This window comes from Podarcis pityusensis, assembly GCF_964106645.2.
Source record: "Podarcis pityusensis genome assembly, chromosome: 3".
Classification (NCBI taxonomy): domain Eukaryota; kingdom Metazoa; phylum Chordata; class Lepidosauria; order Squamata; family Lacertidae; genus Podarcis; species Podarcis pityusensis.
This window is the reverse complement of record NC_138026.1, coordinates 39428083-39453518: the sequence shown is the minus strand read 5'-3', so window position 1 is coordinate 39453518 and position 25436 is coordinate 39428083. Positions and strand designations below refer to the sequence as shown.

Sequence of the window (25436 nt, the reverse complement as noted above, 5' to 3'; positions counted from 1 at the left end):
ATTCTGGGGCTGTCCCTGGAAAATCAGGACACTTGGAGGGTATGTCAGTGGCTGGCATGCCCTTGCTCCAAGGAACAACGCATCCTTTGACTTTTCCATATTTGTAGAGCTATGAGATAAAGAATAAAACAACCCCCTCCCCGAAACTGTGTGTCGTTTTTCAGGAGAGAAACAAATGCTCTTTTCAATTCATCCCCACGCCGCCCTCAATAATCCTGCATGCCATACTTGAAAATATCACTTGAAACCTCCAGTTATTCCTCACTGACTCGCACACTGTCACACAAACTTAGTTCACCAACCCAGCAGCTGGGCTGCAGGATGTCCTAGGCTGATGCTTTGCTTCACCCTGGCCTGCATGACAGATGTCCCAAAATGACCCAAGTTGTGGCAAAGAGTGATCCTTTATTTGTCAATTGGAGAATGTGCTCTGGCCTAGCGTGAAGTCTGCTAGGCAAGGGAGATCGCTGGCCAACTTAGTGTTAACAGGGAAAATTTGACAGGGAAAAAAAGAACGCCCCCAATTTTTTTTTATTATGGATAAAAAGACTAGATGACAATGAATATATTCGTTACTCAGTGGTAAATAGCAGAAACTTCTTAACAATAATAGTGCATCTCACATTTTTGCACTGTGAGGCTTTTTGAACAGAGGAAGTGAGGTATGAAGTGTCAAATTTCCACTTGCTGCCCTGGAAATTGTGCTTGAGATTTTCCTGGTGAGCAATGGCCACAGCAGTGCTAGAAAACAGTAAGTGAAGATTGTTTATTCACTTCTTATTTAAAGTTTTTCTATGTTCGTTATCCAATATCACTGCCATAAAATCAAATAGAAAAGGACATTGAACTTATTCCAGATCTGAAACAGGCACTATATGTTCTTCTGTTCTTCTGTTTCAATACACTTTTCATTTCTTCTACTAATTGCTTTATGTTTTTGGCAGCTGGTTCATTTTATTGCCATTATCATTTGTTTCTATATCAAACAATCAAGTTGAAATACAGCTGATCTAGATATTGTTTGCCATATTTTTAAATTATGAATAGTTATTACAAGTTCAAGTAACCCTTGCCTCAAGTATTTCCACTAAAAACGGCACTGCAATAAAGGTACGCTTGAGGTACAATACTGTATTGTTGAAGCAGAGGATTTCAGGATAATTTTTCTCATTTATCCCCAATTAAAATTCTATACTCCAGATCTAAAGCAAACTCATCCAGCTAAAAGCCATAAAATCTTATACTCATTAATGTACAATCAAGACTTTCTATCTTTTTATTCTGTGTGGAAAACTACAGCAGTCGCAACATCGGCAGGGAGTCCTATAACGCAACTGTAGAATATTTTAGAATGATTAATCTATTGCAGCAGTAAAAGTCTCCATAAGGTTATTAATTAAAAGAACTAATCTTGCATTTTGGGACTGCACAAATAATTGCTAGGAAATCCAATACCTCGGCTCACCAATGGGAGTTTACTTTAAATAACCTCTGAAAAGTATCTGACAAAGTTAATTGTGGTTCAGAATTTCCAATTTATGTAGAAGCAGCTAATAAAAAAGAATTTGTGTTATTTATCACCACTGTCCTAAAGCTGTATTAAAATCCTAGCCACAGCCAGTGTTTAGAACTTTTTTTCCTGTCATTCTTTTGTACAGAAGTGGATTGCACCTGTTCTATTCAGTTACCACTGCTTCTTCCATCTTTCTGTTAGTCCATAGGCACCAGCTCCTAGGGGCCAAAGCACTTTTGGGGACCCCAATGTATGCGTGTGTTTTTAGGGGGCCATGCCCCCAGAGGTATAGCAAGGTCAGGTGGTACCTGGTGTGGAAATTTTTTGTCACCCCTCCGCCTGTGACTCCTTGGCTGCTGGCCAAGTAGCCCCCTTTCCCCCCAGCTCGCTGCAGGCTTGGGAGTCACGGGTGGGAAGACACCTGTCCTCTCCCCTGCCTGCCTGTTTGCCTGCTTCCTCCAGCAGGGAGCGTGGGCAGCGGGGCAAGCCCCCCACCCGTGACTCCCAAGCCTACAGTGAGCCACGGCCGAAGGCTGGAGCTTTGCTGCTTTGTTGGTGGTCCTGACGGCCCATCAGGGCCGCCGCTTGCCGTAGGCTTGGGAGTCATGGGCGGAGGTGTGTGCTGAATGTCACCCCCCTTCAGGATGACACCTGGTGTGACCTGCCCCCACAGCACCCCCATTGCTCCACCCCTGCAGGCCCCCTCAGTGTTCAGAGGGTGTTAGGCTCTGGTTGAATGCTGTGTGTCTGCATTGGAAAACAGGAAAGGAAAGGGGCAATATTCTCAGGGCTAAGAACAAATACAGTGCTACCTCGGGTTACAGACACTTCAGGTTACAGATGCTTCAGGTTACAGATTCCGCTAACCCAGAAATAGTACCTCAGGTTAAGAACTTTGCTTCAGGATGTGAACAAAAATTGCGCGGCAGTGGTGCGGTGGTGGTGGGAGGCCCCATTAACTAAAGTGGTACCTCAGGTTAAGAACAGTTTCAGGTTAAGAACAGACCTCCAGAACGAATTAAGTTCTTAACCCAAGGTACCACTGTACAGTACACACACACACACACACACACACACACAAACATACATACAAACATATCCTACTGCCCCTTACACATCACAAAAACCTGCTAGTTTTCACTTGCCCTTATACGGAATTAGATTTTCTTATCCCTTACCTGTTTTACGCTTTTCTCTTCCACAATGCCTCATGGCCACTTTAAAACAGTAGAATGTGGAACAAGAGCCAGAGGTAAACACTCTGAAGCCTAACATTCCTCCAGGGCTGACTTGAACATTCTCAAAGTCTTCAAACGAACCTTGCTTTCATATATAATATAAAAAAGTTGCACTACGTTCTACAGTTGAACCTTGTCAATCTCTTTTGCTTTCCAAGCAGGCAAGGTGAACCAGTTGCTGATGGCACGGCTGCCACATGTAACCTTGCTTTGTTTCCTGCAAATCAACACACATCTGTGCCTCTGAATCACAGTCCATTTATCTGAAGCAAAGGAAATGTTCTGTTGAGACTTTGATATGCAATTCTGTGTGAAAGTCTTTTCTGCAGCATTTTTGACAATCGCTTTTATGATTTAAAATGAAACAAAGGCCAGAAAGCGAGGGGGAACTTTGGGTGTTGGTTCTGCAGCTTCTTCTTTGGGGAACGGAGAAAACGATCACTTTTCAGCAGCTGACTGTTTATATATTCCCCCTTGTTTGCCAGTATCACTTGCATTATTGCAGGGAGAGTTGTTTCTTCTGCAATTCTTAGATGAATAATTCTGACTATGGTTCTATATGCACGAAACTCTGGAATTGTAATCATTCCCTGGTTGACTGGCAGAAGAAAATTCCCCAAGGGACAATCTCAGCCTGGAAATTACCTCCCATCTCAAAGGCATCTAAACTCTTAGAACGTTTGGATGTAATGATGATTTCAAACAATAATTTTTGAGACAAGGCTCTTTGCAAATAATTTCCAGGAGCAAAATGCACCAGGAGAATTGCAGTGCAACAGGCTTAATCTATGGAACAATTGTAGTGATTGTTATTTAGGAAACAAATGAAAGCTGTTCATGCAAGACAGACTACCAATATAGCGATAAGTTATCTGAAAGTTCTGGTGAATGGGCTCCAAGAGACAAACAGGAGTTGGTAACTTGGGACTAGTTTTCACATAGATGGAAAACCAGTGACTTGCCTGTAGTCTTTCATACTGCAGGCGTGGGTGGGTGTTTGTGGGGGTGTTACTTGATGGAAAGCTAGCATACAGGGGAAAAGGTTCCCTTAGCCTAGTTTTCTATATGAGGGGCTGGTGGAATAAGGAGACAATCTATCATATGAATTACTGCCTGCAGTCTAAATTGATACAATCCAGACAAAGGTCCATCAGGGATATAACAACGGTTTGGGTGCAATGATGGCTACCATTTTAGGAATGCAAAATCAATAGGATTGTGTTTTAAAATTCTTGCCTGTTTTTTCCTGGACGACCAGGTGTATGCCGAAAGCCAACTGGGATCAATTTCTACATATGACAGCTTCCATAATGATGAAGGATATATTCCCTTTCATTTTAAATTCGATTAAGGTTAAATTAACGAACAGCAAATGCCGGCAGATTGCACACATATTCTTATAATAAGTAAAGAACTTTCTATGCCCAAGATGTTATCCTTTTATTTTTTGCTATTTTAAAAATGGACAATATGTTTAGGGCCCAGGGTTATAATTGTTCGACCTTATCGGCTTAGGAATGGCAAGGGATCCCCTCTCCTTCCATTTAAACTAGTACACCAATAAAAATATACCGTATTTTTCGCTCTGTAAGATGCACCAGACCACAAGACGCACCTAGTTTTTGGAGGAGGAAAACAAGAAAAGAAAAAATTCTGAATCTCAGAAGCCAGAACAGCAAGAGGGATCGCTGCGCAGTGAAAGCAGCAATCCCTCTTGCTGGTCTGGCTTCTGGGATAGCTGCGCAGCCTGCATTCGCTCCATAAGTCGCACACACATTTCCCCTTACTTTTTAGGAGGGAAAAAGTGAGTCTTATAGAGCAAAAAATACGGTATATTTTACCCTGAATAAGTGAACAGTGAAAGTAACTGCTTTGGCCATTGTTAGCCATGTGAAATTAATACTTGCTTTTCTCTGGTGTAAGCCGCTGTCCACTGTGGCCATACATTATAAATGGAGGGCACTTTAATTTGCTTCTACTATGGTATTTGCAGCAGATCCATTTAGGGCTATAAAATGAATGAGCATGAAAAAGAGATGAAACCACATTTCTCTGGAATAATTTGTTTTTGCAAAGAAGCAGGTATGTGGTATAATTAAGCAGGGATGTCAGTGAACAAGGCAGGGACTTTTAACAGGTGCATCTTAATTATCCATAACCAACGAAGATTAAGCAACAAGCAAATGATCCCCATGCCTGATGCCTGTATGAAATAGGCTGTGCTTATTTGCACGAGACACAGCTGTCATTTCTTAATGACAACTGAAGGGAAACAAGCACCAAACTGAATCTAATCATTTTAAGAAAGAGAGAAATGTGGAGGGAGAGAGGGAGGGAATCGCCAGAGTCGGGAATTTAGCATACAGCCTTACTAGCTTATTTGGGGCAGATGTATACATCTGCCAGGGCTGCTTCCTTATGAGGGCCTTCGATATATGATATATACGATATATGATCTCTTTATTGTCATTGTCCCATACAGAACAATGAAATTGAAAAACTACATAAAACATTCAAAACCCCCTAAAAACTCTGAAACCCCATTTAAAAATATATACTATACTATAAAATACACTATACTAAAAAATCTACTATACTATAGAGACCCCTTATGCTGCATTTAGAACCAGAATTGCATTTGCATAGAAACTGTTTCTCAGGCGGCTAGTCCTGGTCTTTATAACCCTATACCTTCTTCCAGAAGGCAGAAGCTGAAAGAGATCATTTCCGGGGTGCATACTATCCTGCACTATCTCTGCCACTTTCTTATGTCACCTGGCAGCATAGATTTGATCTAAGGTGGGAAGAGTGCACCCAATTATTCTCTCTGCAGTCTTTACAACCCTGGATAGCAATGTTTTTCCCCTGGCCGTTTTTTCAATCCAAGTCAGTGATTTTCTTCAAGAAAAATAAGTGCTGGACCTCACCACGAAGTTGTTACAGTAAGTAGCGGGGCACCTCTCATTCCCCACCTCTCATTCTCTTATATTCAGGCAGATGGCTAGGGCTGCATGGAAAGGCCCTCGTGCAAACGTGTGCGCGTGCATCACTATAGGCCTGGTTGGAAAGCTTAAAGCCTTCCTTTGCTTAATGGGAGACGGATTGAAGAAAAGGAAATACGATTTGGTCATGCCCCGTATTTCACAGCTAGGAGCTAGGTGGAGTCATAGATCTTTTTAAGGAAGTGTAAGAAGAAGAAGTTTGGATTTGATATCCCGCTTTATCATTACCTGAAGGAGTCTCAAAGCGGCTAACATTCTCCTTTCCCTTCCTCCCCCACAACAAACACTCTGTGAGGTGAGTGAGGCTGAGAGACTTCAAAGAAGTGTGACTAGCCCAAGGTCACCCAGCAGCTGCATGTGGAGGAGCGGGAAAGCGAACCCGGTTCACCAGATTACGAGTCTACCGCTCTTAACCTCTACACCACACTGGCTCTCTTGCACACGCTGGCCAACTTCCATTTTGGCTTGAAATGTTCGTTTTGACCTTCTCCGAAGTACATAAAGTTTTCTATGGCTCACCAGAAGTCAGACTGCAGACTTCATTTCCCACTATAACCCTGGCGTGGTAGTGCTATTTTGGTGTGGTGTGTGTCAGACTCACAGATGAAAACCCTCTAATTTTAATTATTTATAAATTGCATTTTTATTAACAAGCAACAAGACGAAAGAAACTACCAAATAGACTTGTGCAATTCTTAAATACAATTTGCTACAAAAGTGGCAGCAAAATACTTTTGTACTGTCAGCAGGTTTAAAGAAATGTTTCCCCTTAAAGATGGTAGAATCAAGGCTTCAGAGACAGATACTTCCAAAAGAAAACTAACCCATTAATCATATGTCTTCCCTTCGCTGTGGCAACCCTCATTAATTGATGGTTCCCACTTTCCAAAGTTCTGGGAAGCTCTTCAAATTCTCCCTCTGGAATGCAAAGAGAATCAATGTGCAGCCCAGTTGCCTCTCCTGTTACATTGCCAATAGATATCATGCCATTGATGCAGCTGTATCTTGCAGACGAGTTGTCTCTCAATGGAACATCTCAATGGAACATCTCAGTGGACAAAGCCCTAACACACATGCTCTCCTGAATGGAAAGCTACATTCTCACAGACCGTTGATAAAGCGATCCCTTCTCTTCATGAAATCCATTTCATTGCTTCTTCTGTTGAATAGAAAACACCTGAGTTTTCTTATTAAGGTGTCATCCTCAATTTCACCATACATGAAAGCAGAGCAGCGAGCACCCACTCCTTGGTTGCATATAACTGTTTCTAATCCTGCTTTCTTTCCTAGAATGCCATAAAACTATTTCTTCGTATGAAGAGTGAAGATGTAAGAACCATTTATCATCCTCCTGTGCTGGCTGCCATGATGCATTACTTCGTATATTTTTCCTTTAATCAACAGAAGTCATTGGCAGCCAAACCAGGCTGGGACCAACAACAGACAATATTATTGAAGAAACTCCTTCTGTGATCTTTTTATGAAATGTAGTATACTGCTGCTGCTGCTACTACTAATAAACCAAATTAACAAGGTGGGGAATAAATATCTCAGATTATAATACAAACTGTAGCAAAATATATTTTTTAAACGGTGAGAAACCAACCCCCCCTCCAGTTTAAGAGCTATCCATTTCAGTACTCATACCCATGCTCTGATAAGCATAATGGCCAGATTTGATTATATTATTAATATTTATTTATTTATTCAGTTTGTATACCACCCTTCATCCGGTGATCACAAGGCAGTTCACAACATAAAAATACAAAATGAGAACATGAAATACATAATAAAACAAAAACAAGCCAATAACCCCCTTCCCACAAACACATTTGAAAGGCTATAAATTGCTTAATCAGCCAAAGGCCTGGCTATAGAGAAACATTTTCAGCTGGCACCTAAAGATATGTAATGCAAGTGTCAGGCATGCCTCCTTGGGAAGAGCATTCCACAAATGTGGGGCCACTGCAGAAAAGGCCCATTCTTGTGCTGCCCGCCTATGGACCTCTCATGGAGGATGCATACAGACTAGGACCACAGATGATGGCCACAGGGTCTGGGTCAGTCCATTCCAGTTCTCCTGCTGCAGCAACTCTTAGGAATTGTTCTATTTTAAATCATGCTGTTAAGGTCACAGATATAAAATCTGACAAGACTGAGATGCTTCCCCATTGATTCCTTTCCCCTATGATGCTTCCATTTGAAACATCAGTTCTTAAATCTCTATCTTCAGCAGCTGGGTTCTCAATGAGTACTTTATACCACTTGACATTTAGGAAGCTGGCAGATACTTTCCCACTACAATTTCTTAGAGACCAGTCTAGAGCAGGACTCCTCTACTAACTTGAAGATTAAGCACTCTCTGCATGGGTTCACTTTCTGGATACCTGCCTCAGTTGCTTCCACCTATTATGTGACTATGATATGATCCACTGTTTATCATCACTGAAACACACAGAGAGGAACTCAATGAAGTGCTAAGGCCATTGTACCAGATTCAGGTAGGTAGCCGTGTTGGTCTGACGCAGTCAAAATATATGTATCTGAAGAAGTGTGCATGCACACGAAAGCTCATACCAAGAACAAACTTAGTCTCTAAGGTGCTATTGGACAAGTTATTTATTTTTTAATATATTTTGGCCATTGTTTTGTCATTGCAAGTATTTCAGCTTGCCAGATGAAACAATATCCCTCTCCTTCCTGCACAAGCCTAGGAGAGGAGAGAGGAGAGATCCCCAATGTGCTAGTGGAAGTCTTTGCATGGGCTTCCACTAGCAGGACTTGTTGGTTGAATCCAGTCTGGGAGGTTTACCTGAAGGCTGCCATAATCCTGAAAGCCAAGCTGCTTTATGTGGATGCTGGAACAATGAGAGCTGGTATAGCAGAGCAACCACAAAAGTGAGCTGCGAGTCAGCAAATTAAAGGTTCAAAGCAACCATGAATTCAAAATAAGTGACCTTAGGTGAGCTGCTATTTGCTCAATCTTACAGTCTGATTCTGTATATGTGTACTCAGACGTGTGTGTTTAATAGGGCTTACTCCCAAGATTGCATTTTTAGCTCCCGACAGAAATCAGTGGCACCTTATACAAGTCTACCTTATATGCCTGTTGTAAAGATTACTGAGATAATGTATACAAAATATTAGATTTGAATTATGCTGTATAAGTGCTGAGGGTGGTAGTCAACTATGTTTTATTCAGAGTGGTCCCATTGAAATTAATATAAGTTCAGTCAGAGGCTAATTTGATATAAAACTTAGTTGAATAATAAAACAAATAGCAACACACACACAAAAACCTTCATGCAAAATCCTGTCATTCAAAGGTTCACTAAGAATACACGCCAAAAATTAAAATTAAATGATAGATATAGCAAGCACCTTTAAACATCCACGAACAATTCTACAAGTTGCTAAACCTAAATTAAATATGCTTACACTGACACAATACTATCCCCCCCCCCCCAATGTCTGGTGAATCTGACATATTAAAATTCAATGCAAATAATTTCAGTCCCTTGAATTTTTCATTTATACACATGCCATTTTAAACAGTGCTGGCTCCTGATCATGCCTTGTGCATGACAATACACGCATGCAGCTGTTTCATGAACACAACTCTCCACACATGGGACAAAGGCCCAAAGTGATGAGCTAGGTGTCTGGTAGTATAGGAATCTATGCATCGACAATGCATGTAGAAGAGGCAGAAAAGGAAGTGGTAAGGGAGAAGCGTGGTGCTTTGAGTCCTCTGCTATCCCTGCCGAGCGCAGCCGCATGCCATCCGGCGGAGAGCGCTGACTTCTTCCATTGAAAATTCGGACTTCTTAACAACAACCCGTGAGTAATTTGGAAACTGGGTTTAAAAGGAGGAAAAAAAAGAATTTCCTTTCGATTTGGACACGAGCGGGGGGGGGATCCAAAAAGGAAGTCAGTCCCCCCCCCTATTGTAAACCTTCTAAGACAAGGACGGGGAAACCAAGGTCCAAAAAGATTTGTATTGTTGATAAAAACTAAGAATTCCACGATGGGAAATTATAAGAACTGTGCTGGAGGACGAATTGAGGGAGAAGAAACGTAACCCCCCCCCCCTGGGAACCGGGGTGATTGAAGAGAGAGCCTGGTGAAAAGAGTCGGAGATTTTGACAGCTGTCAAAGTAGCTGTCAAAGTCGGAAAGCAGAGAGGATTTTATTATGAGAACTTTGCTGGCTAAATTTGTTACAATTTGCTACAACTTTTTAAAACTTGGATACAAAATGGCGAAAACATGGATAACAATCGGACTTTTGGACTAGAGAAAACAAAGTTACAACAATCCCCCTAGAGGAGTTTCGGGACATTACAAAGATGGTCGTAAGTGGAAAAATACCATTGGAATTTTATAGAACTGGTTATCTTCTGGGAAAGCTGCAAAACGGAAATAATATTTTGTCTACAGGGTGTACAGCTAAAGGAGACAATAGAATTTTCTATTGAAGAAAGGAAGGGACTGAACGCAAGTTTTTGTTCCTGAATAACAATAATCCCTGCAGACTTACTAAGCTTCTGAATTAGAACGTTTCAGCAGCGGAACAAGAGGAAACTGGACTACAATTTGGAAAGAACAATGGGGGGAGCTTTATTAAAGATCTGAAGCTAAGTGTTTTAAAAAATAACTATGAAAGGAAAAAAACAAACAAACAAAAAAAAAAACCAGCAAGGAGTTGGGGGAAAATAGGCGATTTATGGACTGTAAGAGTTCCAGGCGGATAATATGGTTTGGTGGTCAGGGGGAAATTAAACTGGGGACAGAGGGGGAGAACTAAAATCCAAAGGCTTGTCAATTTCTTTTTTTGAACTGGTTTTGTTTCATCTATTATATCTTTTATTTCTTATTTCTGATATTTCTATTATGTGGGGTGTTTTTATTATTTAAAAAGAAAGGGAAATTGTGGAATAAAAATGGGGTGGGCCCTGGGAAAGAAATTTTTGGCTTTTTATTAAGGGTATTGATGAGGAGTGTAGAAATTTTAAATTCGAACAATGGTTTAAACAAATTAAGTTTTTAATCAGAATTGAGAGCTTGTGGAGCCAACAATATGAAACAGGAATATGATAGGGGTGGGGGAAGGGGGGAGTCCCAGAAAGTGGATATATGAAAATAAGGTTCTGAATGTATCTTAACTTTTTACTTTCTGTATTTTTGAAAATTTTAATAAACATTATTTAAAAAAAAAAAGAAAAGGAAGTGGTAAGGTATTGAACCACAGGAACAAGTGAGCTCTCCAAAATTTGGCTTGGACTGACTAGTTAGCCAATCCCCTCCCTCCCCCCCCCAAACAAGAAGAGATTATTTTTCTGATCCCACCTCCACACCCCATTGCGCAGAAGCCCCACAATGCTGAAGCACATTCCCCTTTACTTTTTTAAAAGCTGTAAGGTGTGGTGGTGTGAGCAGCAAAGAAATTCCCTCCCTCCCTTTCTCTGACACTGCACAGATTAGCAGTGTGTGTGTTGGCTCATAAGTTACATAGTTCCCTCCAGAGGCGCCAGCTTCTCCAGAGTATTAAGGAGGCAACGACACATGACTTCCTGATGTCGTGAGAAGCCAGGGGGCAGAGCTGAACACCCTCTGAAAACTGAGGGGGCCTTACTCCCTCAAAAACTACATGGGGGACAAAACTGCCTTGGTCGCCAGGAGTTGGTGCCTATGGTTCCCTCAAAGACTACTGCAAAGGGAGGAAGGCAGTGGGGGAATGGGAAACCACTCTTCTCTCTCTATGGAATCTCCTGCCTATAGACAATCCTGAAATATATTTACAAATCTGGTGATTTAAGCGCAGCTGAAAGGCGGCATGGAAGGCTCTCTTTGGGGCACCTTTAAACTTCAAGTACAATAGCTCTCCAGTGTCAAGGTGAAATCTATAACAGCTAAATCTTTATGACAGCATAAAATCTCAAGCACCACAGTACCTCATTGGCATGCTGCAACTCACCAGCAAATCGACTGACTTCTCCAAAGAGCAGGGATATTCTGAGTTTCTTGATACGCTGCATCATCCAGTCAGAACAAGGGCATGGGGTAGAGATTCCTGCATCTGAAACGAAGTAAAAAAAATATCAATAGGCTTCACATCATTAACGTTTAACCAGGAAAAAGTAGCCGTTAAGTTAAATAAGAAAATGCACTGGTACCCTCAGAACATTTATGAAACACTCAAAAATGATGACATTCTCAGAGCGAGAGAAATAAAGGTAAGAGTAATAAGAAATACAAGTTAGGATTGCTCCAAATATTCTCCTGACTTGGTTTTTAAGCAGGAAACAACTATCTGGGCTAAGAGGGGAAGGAGAAGCATTTCCCAAAGTAGAGTTTAATTTTGAATATTTGTCTTTTTCAGTCCTGTTTCGTACCATCATTTTCCCTAGCTGATAGTGCAGGAAAATCATTATAAAAATTCAGTATCAGTGCTCTTCCCTCCCCTTCTAGGATTATTCACATTGGTGATCCCTGAGTGAATGTGTTGAAGAATCACCATCCTATGTAGTCAACTGGGTTTGGCAAAGCCAAGGGGCAAACAAAGAGAGTGACACAGAAGAACACGTGGTAACTTTTGAAGCAACTGCAGAAAAATTGTCAAAGGGTGCAGTGAGAAGTTACTTTTGGCCACCTCCTGGAAAAAAGTAGGTACTTTCATTTTAGCCCTAATCCTAATTACAAGAGTGTGAGGCATGGATTCAGTACATAATCTGCCTTTGGTAGATATTAAAGCATGAATATAAGAATTCTAGGCAGTTCCAAATTAATACCTCACGAGTCATACTACTGCCCATTAGGGCATTAGACGTTCCTCTCTCTCTATGCCTTTGTCCTGTGAGAAAGCCCCTTCTGAAAACTTCAAAAGTCAATTACATTTCAGCTTGGGGAGCTGGGTTTCAAAGATAAGTTCAGAGGTTCAGCTGGACATGTACAAGCCCTGAGGCATACCTAATGACCTCTCTGGAGTGTGACCACTGTTTTATAGCAACAGTATCATCCATAATTCTTGTTTAAACCTTGGACATGTCCCAGATCGGCAGCTTCTTGCTCCATCAGCTTCCAGTTTTCATTTTTTTAAAATGAAAGGCTGCTTCTGTCTGTTCCCACTGCCCATGTCAGAGTTGTGTCTCATCTTTTACACTGGGATTGTTCTGCCTTGCCAATGGTTGAAGGAACAACACTTTTCATAGGTGAGAGAATGTGAGAGTGAATAAGCCATTAGCTATATGGCTGGTGTGATGTGCAGCAATAGCACTGCTGGAACGGACAATAGTGTGTGTGTGTGTGTGTGTGTGTGTGGTGATTCAGGAATTATTTTAATGAGCATGGTTTCTATCAAAGGTACAAAAGTTAAGTGAGTTGGTCCACCCTGCATCGTGCCTGCACAAACTGATTAGATTTTACCTACGTAACCGACTGTCAATACTTGACATTTCACTGCTAAAGCAATTAAGTCTGTCAAGGAGTACGGTTCACAATAATACAAAGTGTCAAATATGTGGTACAGTTCACAATATCACATGGGAGACTTTTTCATATTAAATACATATATATTAGAATCCTGTTGCAGACTAACTTGAAACTTTCCTGCTTTGAATTATGATTTTATAGTCAAAGAATTTTTTAAAAAGGAAATCACATTTGAAAGATTAAAAGGATTTTGTGCTAAAATATTCTGTGATGATGCCTGGGGTCTATTCACATAATTCCTAGAGCTTTGAAAATGCAGCATCTGTTGAAAGAGGTACATTGTTACAAATAAAGTAACTGAAAGAATACCTTTCACAGAAAAAATATCTTACCATTCACCTCCTCCTGATTCATCTATTTTAATTGTAAGACAAAAAACATGAACCAGTTTTTAAAAACAAACAAACAAACAAACAAACAAACAAACAAACAAACAAACACCTTACTGGCCATTCATCAAGTTTTAGACTAGCGGAAGCAAGCAAACAAGCAGTTTATGTGAAAATGCCAAACTAGCCAAAATGAAGGATAGCTTTTAGTTTCACTTTTTCAATTTCAATACCTTCAGGGTTACAGTGTGTACAAAGCTTTAGAAGGTCACAGGTTCACCATCCATCATTTAAGGCTTTAGAAAGGTTAAAACCAGCACTTCGAATTGTGCACAGAAACAAAAGCCCCTTTCTCCAATGACCTCACAGTGACTAGACCCTGTCAACAACATGGCTGCCATGTTTTGAACCAGCTGATGTTCCCAAAGTCTTGACTGGATATTACTTAATTGTGGCAAGGTTACAATCAGCCAACCACACCTACAACCAAGCAGGCTCTACTATTTATTTAATTTGGATAGAAAGATTGGTGGCATAAATAGTGTTACTTCCAAGAAGCCATGGTTGAGGCACGGAAACATGGATGGAATTTCAACAAATTCAGCAGCTCTTACAAGTGTTCACAAATGTTCAAAGGGAGCAAGAAAAGGGCTGAGGCAACTACAAAGCTCCCCTCATAGTTCACCTCATCCCATCTTGTTAAAAAAGAAATCCTAGCTCTGACCTTAATCCATCCTGCATCATCACAGGGTTAGGACCTTTTTCTCAATGTTAGTGTGTTCCTGCTGTTCAGCCACAAGCCTTCTGCTACTGTAGCCCAACACAGATTATCGGACTGAAAATGTGCCCACAAATATTTGATTGATGTATTTAAATATAGCTTTATGTTTTTATCTATGCAGAAATAGAACATTTCAGCATGAAAGGAAAGCTAACTTTTATATGGGGACATTTATAGATTTTTGTTTTTTAATGATACAATTACAGAGTTCCCACTAACGCTAGTGTTTGATTACATGCCTAGAAGCAGAAGCTAAATGTTGTAATGGTAAGTCAAGCCAACATTACCACAAGCAAATGTTTTGACTTGTACTTAAAACAGATGAAAAAGATCGCTGATGGGAAGAGTGCAAGGAGGAGGGATGTAGGGTGGGAGGAAAAATATCAAAGTTAATAGCCAAAGGATGAAATAAAGCATGAATAGAATTTGAGGGATGGAGTCAAAAAACAGAAATGGGGCCGGGGGGAGGAGGAGGAGAAAAGAAAGCTCCCAGTTAAAAAAACCACATGATTTCTTTCATATCTGGAAGTTAACCAGCAGATTAATAGAGAATGGCATCAATTCTTCCATCCAGGATGGCAGATCACTCACATTACAATGCCTATATGGTCAGATTAGGTTCTTAAAAGTGCATGGGAGGTTAAAGGAGTTACTGTGCTCAGAACAAAACTACCGTATGTTTCACTCTATAAGATGCACCAGACCATAAGATGCACCTAGTTTTCGGAGGAGGAAAGCAAGAAAAAAAATATTATGAATCTCAGAAGCCAGAACAGCAAGAGAGATCGCTGCGCAGCGAAAGCAGCAATCCCTCTTTCTGTTCTGGCTTCTGGGATAGCTGCGCAGCCTGCATTCACTCCATAAGATGCACACACATTTCCCCTTACTTTTTAGGAGGGAAAAAGTGAGTCTTATAGAGCAAAAAATTATGTTACATGCAATGTGAGAGACAGCAACTGAAACCAAATACAGTGATATCTTGGTTCTTGAACGGAGTCAGTTCCAGGAGTCCGTTCGACTTCTGAAAAGTTCAAAAACCAAGGTGCGGCTTCCAATTGGCTGCAGGAGCATCCTGCACTCAAGCGGAAGCCGCGTCAGATGTTCGGCTTCTGAAAAATGTTTGAAAACCGAAACACTTACATCCAGGTTTTGTCTCCCCCATTTTTGCATTCCTAGGCAGTTAAAAAGAGGACCAGGATATTGTCAAGGACCTGGAAGGCCAGAATTCATGACTGGTGAGTTGCTTTCCACTTGGTTGGCCACAAGTGGTAAAGAGGTCTGAGTTTTCAGCCGCCCTGGTCAGCTTGCTGACTTCCTGCCACACTAGCTTTCAGTGGGTGGCTGTGCAAATGCTGACAGCTTGACAAAGCACACAAAATAGCATTTACATGGCACCATAATCTGTTGAAAAGCTGTTCTCCTGCTGGGATGTCAAAAGGCACCAAGTCTGGCACATGCCACTGGCATTCCTACAAGCAACTGAGTGTATAGCAACTCCAGCTGGAAGTCACTGCTGACTGACTGAAAACCGCAGCTGTCACACATGGAACGGGTCATGAGAATATGCCCTTTGGTGGGAAAAACGCCAGCTCAGTCTCTTGAGCAGGAGAAGGCCATGCCAACAGTTTTGCTTGACTTAAAATCACAGAATACCTCTAATATTCACTTTTATTGTCACTTCCTTAAATAAACTTGCATAAAGACTACTTTAGAAATGTCTAATGAACACTACTACTTTGAAGGAGTTATTACAGCCACTGCAAGTCCACCATGAATGGAGGGACAGCCAGACATTGTTTATGAAGACTAAACCCCTGTGAAGCTAGCATGAAAGCAACAGGATTGCTCCCCAAGCTTGGAAGTGCAAAGGAGGAATGAAGCATTAGCTTCACAGTTATGCTGGACCTCAGGTGTACACGTCATGTGTAAGAGACAAGACCCTCCCATTCCCCTTTCCATCTTGCTTATCAAGGTGATCCTTCTGAGAGAGACTGGAGGTGGAGTGGTAGGCCCATGTTCTCTTCTCTAAAGCAGGGCTGGAAAACCTTTCACCTTCCAGATGTTGTTGGGCTTTCATTCCCATCAGCCTGAGACAGCATGACCAGAAATTAGGGGTGATGGCAGATTTAGCAACACCTGAAGGGCCAAAGGTTCCTTAGCTCTACTCTAAAGAAACACTGGGATTAGCTCACATCTTCTTATAAAGGCCCACTAAGCACAACAAATGCTGATCCAAACTTCTAATAGTTGCTTATGACATTTCTATCCCACCTTTCTTCCAATGAGCTCATGCGGTGTACGCAGAATTATCCATTTTAGTATCTCAGTAACAATATGGGGATGAGATTGTGTGACTGCTCAAGGTCATCCCGTTAGCTCCATGATGAGCAAACATGTGGATCCAGGTTTCCCCATACAGATAGTCTACATACAAACCACACTGGCTTTTCTACACTACAGTGGCTCTCAAGCATGATGAAGTCTACTAATTTGCATCATATTTCCAGTTTTGGCTCCCAAAACACATGGTCTACATAGATTGATTTGATATGATTAACCAAATGGAGTGCAATAGCCTGTCAGAACAATGAATATAAGAACAGAAGGTTCATTTCAAAAACAGTCAGGCCTTCTTATTTAGGTTCATAGGTCAAGCTAGGCAGTCTTCCCCAACCCGTTGTCCTCCAGATGTTGTAGAACACAATTACCATCAGTCCTAGCCATCACAGCCAAGGGTCAGGAATGAGGGTAGCTGTATTTCAAAATCACTGGTGGACACTATGTTGGGGGAGAGTGAACTAGAGTGTCACCAGTGAAAATAGCTACTTGTTTTATTCCTTCAAAACTCAAAATATATAGCAAGAAAATCCCCATTCTCTTTACATGTTTTTCCTAGAGGGTCTATACACAAATGGGATTCTCTGTTCATTCCACTGAATACATTTTTTGTTTCTCAGAAATGTGGTTCTTTAGGCTGTCACTCATCATTACCCAGAAAAGTTCCATTGAGACAGATATTAAAACACGATCTTACGGAATTAATGAAGAAGGTTATCAGTCAAATGAAATCAAATGAGAAGAGCTTTAACTCCCCTTCTATTTTCACACAGAGAAGAAAATGAACTGCAGACAAATTTTTAATTGTTATGGGCTAGACAAGATCAAGACGACAGACAAGGAGCACCACGGTGCAGGAAAAAAAGAAGACAGAGCCAAGGTTAACAATAAATAAATCAGACATGCAGTCCCTAACCCTCTTTGTACTTAAACCTCAAGGATCACAATTTTCATTAAACAAATGATGCACCAAGCATTTTGCAGGACGGATTCAAACACATACTAGAATTGTATGTTTGTGTATCTGAAGCGGATTAAAATGCACTGTCATCCTAGCACAACATATGGACTTTGGGCAGTTTGAAAAGTGATGGGGAAAACAAACCATGACCCTTAAGTCAAGACCCAACCTTGGCTACAGCTTGTAGTTTCTATAAGGGAGACAAGCCACAATCCTGGGTTTGAATATCACGCCAAGCCAAACCATAGCTCGGCTCCAGGCAGCACAGCAGCAGGAGGACCAGGAGAGGAGAGGAGTGAAGAGGCTGCAGTTTTTATTGCAAGGATCTGCACGCTTGTGTGTTTATGCTTAGTGATGGTTTGACTTAAGTGCTAAGTGTCAATCAGGCCACTTTGTATTCAGTGACACAGTAACTATAATAAGAAGAATAACAAGTGTCATATATGTAACGCTTCTAAATCTCATAGCCAGTGGTGGAGCAAGTTGATTGGGCGCCTGGGGGCAGGACACTCCAGCCAGGGCGGGACGCTCCGCGGGGCCTCCAAGGAGTCTGCCTGCCTCCTCCCATTCAGCCGCCCTACAGCTGAGGGGAAGGCGGTGGGTGGACCATTTGGGGCAGCACGGAGCCTGTGTGCATAAGCCACTGCGTCTCTCCCAGGAAAGACACGTGGCTTAGGTGTGCTGCAGGCCCCACGGTGAGTGCTGTCCGGCATTTTGTCACCCCCCTCAGTGGTGACACCCGGGGCAGACCGCCCCACCACACCTTCTTCCTCCGCCCCTGCTCATAGCGCTGGCGCTGTGATGTTACCAAGTTTCAGTCATTATTTCAGCGAACCAAGTCACAATTCTGAACCTTTAAAGGTAAAGGGACCCCTGACCGTTAGGTCCAGTCGTGGCCGACTCTGGGGTTGCAGCGCTCATCTCGCTTTATTGGCCGAGGGAGCCGGCGTACAGCTTCTGGGTCATGTGGCCAGCATGACTAAGCCGCTTCTGGCAAACCAGAGCAGTGCACGGAAATGCTGTTTACCTTCCCGCCAGAGCGGTACCTATTTATCTACTTGCACTTCGTGCTTTTGAACTGCTGGGTTGGCAGGAGCAGGAACTGAGCAACAGGAGCTTACTCTGTTGCGGGGATTCGAACCGCCGACCGTCTGATCGGCAAGCCCTAGGCTCTGTGGTTTAACCCACAGCACCACCTGCACTGAACCTTTAGGACTATTTAGGACTATTTAATTTATTAATTTAGGACTATTAATATTTAGGACTACTAATTTCAGGACTGCTATCTAGGTGGCTGACTGCCTGGAAGTCTCATCCGGTGAGATAGTATTTGCCCATCATCTGCCAATGACCAACAAATTCTGTTACACCCATTGAAATTATGTGGGAACTCATTACAAACCAGATTAAGCCATCCATACTAGTCCACATATTTAAAATATGAGTGGCTTCTTAATTGGGCAATTTGCCTTCTGATCTAATAACATGAGGAGAGAGAGATCATCCCTAGGTTTAAAGGAAAATATTGTTCATGGATTCTAGCTAAAATGGGCCTGTGGGCGTAGCTAAATGACAAGACCAAGGTGACTCTTCCCAATTTCCAGACTCTACGGTAAACACAGAGTGGAGCTCTCAAAGTGTTCACACAATGTAAAGGTCATAGGAGCCAACTCCTTGGGGCAGTGGGGGCTTCAGCTCCCACAATAAAATAGTTAATAAAATGGCCAAAATATTTAAAGGTTCTGTGTCTGATGGGCATCCCCCTTTTTTAAAAAAAATAATCTTTATTGCTTTTAAAACTTACAAGAAAAGAAAAAAGAAAAAAGAAGAAAATAGGCGAGAGAGAAAGACAAAATAGAGTAGACAAGAAAAAAAAGAGAGAGAAAAGAAAAAACAATACAATAAACAATACAAAACACAACCTTAACACACTAAACTAAACAAAGCAAAACAACAACAATTTAAAAACATATACCATACCATTTCATTACTCTATCTTTTATTCCCTTATTTCATCGACCTCCTCTCACCTCCCTTTTTGTGTTCCACTTCTATTACTTGTTTCAGCAATTCCTTTCCATCTTTCTCTATTTTTATCATTATGAATATCTTAACATATTTTGTACCTTATTTTCCATTAATACTGAAATACTTATTTATACCTAACTCCTTATAACATTTCTGCTAAAGCCGTAAAGTTTCATTCCAACAATTTTCTAACACTCATTAAATTTACAATATTTCTATATATAAACTTTAAACTTTCCCAATCTTCTACCACCATCTCTTCTCCCTGGTCTTGGATTCTGCCAGTCATTTCCGTCCATTCCATATAGTTCATCAACCTGGAGATCTTCTGTCCGAGGCTCTTAAATCTTTTCCAAGTCCCTTCTGCAGTTTTTCTTCATATTCTTTGATGCTGAAGATGCTGAAGCGCAGGTCTTGGGGGGGCCCTGACCCAACCATGCCCCCATTCCCTCTCGACAGACCAACCAACTCTCCACAGCTAAAACCAGTGTCCATACAATATCTCAAATCATGTTTCAAGGCTCCTCCAGATCCAAAGGCCCCCACAACTCCAGTCACCTCCTGACCCAAATTCAGGACCCAAAGGTCAGTAAATCTTTGCATGAAAGAGTCTATCCAACCTTCCTTCTTCAATCCAAACAGGGCTCCAATCTTCAAATTCTGACTTTTTCTATATTCATTCATAAAAGGCCTCCACTTATAGTCCTCAGTTTGCCTCTGTAAGACTGGGGCTTCCACTTGTATTATTTTAGGTTCAACAACACCAACATTCTCATTCATCTTCTCCCCAGTTTGTCCTGTCAAGGTAGGTTCCTGTGTCAAATCCTGAACAATTTCTGTATTAATGGTCACTTTTTGTTCCAAATTAATCACTTTGTGTCCCAAGTTCTCAAGTTTGGTATTCATAGCGTCCGTCTTCTTGTGGAGCTGTTCCAACGAATAGCTTATCTTACATAATACAGTCACTAAGGCTCCTTCTGTCAACATTCTTAAAGTCCAAGGTCAATCTCTATTTCACACAGTTCTTATCTTGCAACTGGAAAAACCCCAGCTCCACTCTTGTAACAGTTTCAAAAGCTCCCTCTAGAGGGAAACAGTCTCCACTTGTATCAATCCTTTCAAACACAATTTAAACTATAAAGTTAGTTTCAGTTTTCAGTTACTTTCCCTACTTTTTAAAAGCAGATGAGGACAATGGAAACAATATATTTCTCTTATTTAGCTAGCTGTCAAAAAACGCCACTCTTTCTGGCAGCTCGTTTCCAGGTTCGGAGCAGTGGTAATTTGGTTTTTCACTCTCTCTCCTGCAGGCTCACTAGGTCCAAAATTTCCCCCCTCTTCTCCTGCTTCCAAGGGGGGTTTAATAGTTTTAACCGATGGAGATTTAATCCTTTACAAAAATAAACTTTCCAAGGCTTTAACTTGCAACTTCTTTGCTTCAATCTGTTTACAAAAAAGGAAGGTGGACTTCCTGTTTAGAACCTTCCCGTTTCGATGCCAAATTAATGAATTTAAGGATCTAATTTTCCGTTCTACTCACAGGTAGTTGTTTAAAATCCAATTGTCCACAGGAAAAAGTCAGCGCTCTCCGGCAACAGCGATGCGGCTTCACTCCGTGAAAGAAGCAGTCAATTCGAAGCACCGCGCCGCTCACCCCACTTCGCTCCGGATCCCCAAATCAGGGTTTCCCCGCGAGTAGGGGAGGCGCAAAGGGTGCCAGCTGAATCCCAAGTTCACAGGCTTCTCCCGCCTGTGATTTCAATGGGTCTCCGCCTTCGCCGTGGCGGTCAGACCCTAATTTCCGCGGAGCAAATTCCTCCCGATCGGAGGAACTCCGCCATTGCCTGGAGGCGCCAACCCGGAAGTCCCTGATGGGCATCCCTTGCCAGGGATGCAAGCAGGCAAACAAACACCAACTGCACTGATCTCCTTAGCAGAAGCGGTACAAAATTGGAGTGATGTAGCTTCCAATTACCTTCCCTCTTTAACAGCACATTTGCAAGAAAATAGTTGAAAATTGCTGAAATTAAAGCATGTGGAAAAAACCTAAAGGGTATTTCCAATGTTTCATTCCAATCAGTCAACTACTAATCTAAATATGGCTACTTCAGAGAAAGAGAACAATCAAAGGAGGAATTTTATGTTAGCGCTTTGGAGAAAGAAAGGCAGATGGCTAGGAATGATAAAAAGATAGCATTTTACAGGGAATAGTCTGATGCAGTACAAAGTATGTGGGTGTCCCTATTTGTGCATTTTTGGTTAAAATATGGCAATAATTTGCAAAATAATAATAATAATATACAAATTCAATGAGCTGTACAGCACACTGAAGATGTTTGTCCAGTACTTGATAATGAGCAAGCTTCACATCCCAGTTGTAAGGAGGGGAGAGCACTATTGTAAATACATATCAAATATTCACAACATAATCATCTCAAGTAGAAAAAGGACAAAGAGAACATATTGGAAATGAAGGTGAATTCAATGGTGCTTATTTAATAAATCTATTTTCAAGGGAGTTGGGTTTTTTGTTTTAGTTTTAAACACTACTACTAGGACAAATTACTATATTTCAGGTTGTATTTGCCACTGGAAAAGAGTGATATTTATGAATAATTCATCTAAAAATTAGCTTTCCCTCAATGCATTAAGCAGCCTCTCTTGATAAGGGTGATCTGAAATTGAAAAAATACTCAAGCAGCAAGTATTTTTAAAGACAGGGGCATATGAATGCCAATAGTGATCCTGTTTCTACTGTTCACAGGTCTTTATGTTATTCGTAGCTATGCAAATTGAGTTGTTTTCTTTTATCTGAAAAAGGGACCACAAGCTTGAATAACAATTATAAATATTAACATATTAACTAATCAAGTGACACTAGTGTCAAAAAAAGAAAAGAAAAGAAAAGGCAACAAGCCAAAGAAAAAAGGAAGGACTTCAGAAACTGCATCAACACTAGTATCCAAAGTGCATCCATAGAGTCCCCCAACCTTTGGGGGCCTCTGGGCAAAACTTAGAAATCTAAGAACCGATAATGGGCAGTAAAATTATGGTGCTGCAGTTCCTGTGGAAGTAGATCCATTAGGAAACCATTTAATAGCCCCAGACAGGCAATGCCCAGAATTTTCCTTCCTTTCTCACTTCCCCAAAACAGGCCACACCCCACACCCCCTGCAAGAGAGAAAAAGAATGGGAGGGTTCTCCTTTGCTGGAGGTATTTGTTATATATTCAGTGGTCTGTTTGCCTGAGCTTGAGTCTGGACCAAGGATTCAGAGCCCCTGTGTTCTGATTCGATACATGATACCCAATCACAGAACATTTCAGCATTTGGGCCTCTGCCTTAAACTCTAAGTTATGATTCACAGCTTGAAAGTTTAGACAGCCAATCACGTTGGCAGTGGGAGTGGCCCAGGCCTTCAGAAATGTATATAAGCAGTTGCTTTTCCCCTGTTGTCCAGTTCTGTTAGTTCAATAAAGGTTCTCACTTTGTCTTGCCTCGTGGGAACCCACTTACACTTTAATATTTATGTGGCAGCCACAATCTATCAAGAATGTTATGCTTGGATCCTGCATTGTAGTCCCTGTGTTTATTTAGCAGCATCCTGTACTAGATGGCCTCTGAGGTCAATGATTATGGGGCCACACTAGTACCTTAACCTCGGGGGCGGTGGGATCCATGTTTGTCACATTTAAAACTCATTCAGCATTAAGATCCTTTTCCTCCCTGCACACCACAGCACAGTCTGACTTTTCTTTTCACATTGTTTGCTCTTTTGGCATTTGTTCTCCTCTCTGAATCTGCTGGTCTTCCTCTGTCCCCAAACACTCAGTTTCCACACTCCCTGGGTCTCTAGCCATCCTCATTCATGTCTTCAGTCTGGCTTTTTGTGCTAGTCAGAAAGGAAGGCTTTTTAAGCATTTTCCACACATTATCTGTTTTAATCAGGTTTTAATTGGCTGCTTTAGAAATGCATTTTTAACTAATTGTTACACACACTGAGCCTTTGGGACCTACCCACAATTAAAAGCTTTAAAATCCCAGTTTCGGGAAAAAAAGAAAGAAAGACTGTAGAGAAAGATCCTCATAAAAAAGGGCTCTCTAATGAGCCAGCTCTCATGTATTAAGAAATTTAAAATTAGAAATAGCAAGTCAATTCACAGCACCTCCTTGTTATTGTCAATTACAGCTTTCTGGTCCTCAAAAGAGTTTTAACAACTCTGGGCTTGTCACATCTCTTTCAGGTAACCATTAGCCGCTCCAGTAACAGAAAATTAATTCGCAAGCTAGTTCTTTGGCTTGGCAGTTTCAAAGATTAAGGCATTCCAAGTTTTGGCCTGTAAAGACAGCAAGCAGGTTTCTTCAGGAAACTTTTGCCATGAAGCAGTTGAAAAGGCAGGCTAACTTGCATACAGTGTCAAAGACCTCGGGGGCTTCCAGATGACCTGTTTATTGAGCATTCACCCCAGTTTATTTGCAGAAGGTTTGTGAGGAGGTATGACGACATCAACTATTCATTGAGCGTTCATTCTGCTTTGTTTGCAGGGAGGTGATATGATGTTGCATCAAGCAGTTGTTACCCCCTCCCACTTTGGTGCTCATTTCACTGTCACAGCAAAAAGCCTGCTTTGCGGAGCAGGGGAAGCAGGGTTGTGGCACAAGAGCACCAAATCAGCTTTAATTGCACTTCCTGAATTTGCCAGTGTGCGCCTTGAATTCCACCTGAAAACAGCGACATTAAAAAACAAAGAATATAACATTGGACTGTTTTCGTCTTGCATGATGTTATTCTTAAAATGCCGCTGTTGTGTTTGAAATGATGCTTTTGGGGGCTATGATGCTTGTGCAAGAAAGTTTGCAACTTTTCCATTTGCGTGTTTTTCAAATGACACATGTATTTTTACCTTTCAGAAGTGTGCACATTAATGGTGCACGCGAAAGGCTTCTCAATGCTGGTGATTGTGAGTACAGTCATACCTCAGGTTGCAAACGTAATCCGTGTGGGAGGCACGTTCGCAACCCGCAGCGTTTGCAACCCACAGCACCGCATCTGCGCATGTGTGTGACACAATTCGGCGCTTCAGCACATGCGCGTGATGTCATTTTGTGCTTCTGCACATGCGCGAGGGCCAAAACCCGGAAGTAACCCATTCCAGTACTTCCGGGTTCGGCGCGGTCCGCAACCCGAAAACACGCAACCCACAGCGTTCATAACCCAAGGTATGACTGTATAGCAAGGCTGGGTTATTGATGCCATTACTTACTGCACATTGACTCACAGTCTTTATCACTTGAGAGGTAGCTATGAACACAAAGTTTTCCCGTATAGGTGCACTGGGAGATTCCTCCCCCTGCCCCAGGTTAATTCTTTACAGTTATTTAAAGATTCTTGTGCCTCAGTTTTTAATAGAACCATGGCTAAAATGTGCGTTCCAGTTGCCTTGGGAAACACTAGCATTTAATTCATGTCACTATAGAGAATATATCCTACTTACCCCATTAACACAAGTCAACACTAAATATAGAAACACCCCCAAAGCTCTCCCCAAGTAACTGTTCCACCTGGGGACATATGCATTCTATGCTAGTCTGATAGCCAAACCAGATGTGGCATTGCTTACATGAATATATTTAAGGTGGGTTTGGGGTTTTGTTTTGTTTTCGTTATGCAAATAGCAGCCGCGAGGAAGCCTGATGGGGAAGGCAGAGCTTAACACATACTCTCTCAAATAGCAACTTCCAAGAGATGATTTTGTCT

At 41.6% G+C, this 25436-nt stretch overlaps 2 long non-coding RNA genes across 2 annotated transcripts in view; one reads left to right on the top strand and one right to left on the bottom strand.

Annotated features, from left to right (window-relative positions):
* The first annotated feature begins 597 nt into the window (after nt 1–597).
* Nucleotides 598–24394, top strand: LOC308473409. The gene is made up of 5 exons (XR_013984075.1): nt 598–751; nt 12224–12417; nt 15530–15588; nt 17464–17570; nt 24224–24394. It is a non-coding gene; the product is annotated as an uncharacterized lncRNA (long non-coding RNA).
* The window catches only part of LOC308473411, a 48362-nt gene continuing 34733 nt past the window's right edge, over nt 11808–25436 (bottom strand). Inside the window, exon 3 of the long non-coding RNA XR_013984077.1 lies at nt 11808–11831. This is a non-coding gene — a long non-coding RNA (uncharacterized lncRNA). The remainder of the gene's footprint in view (nt 11832–25436) is intronic.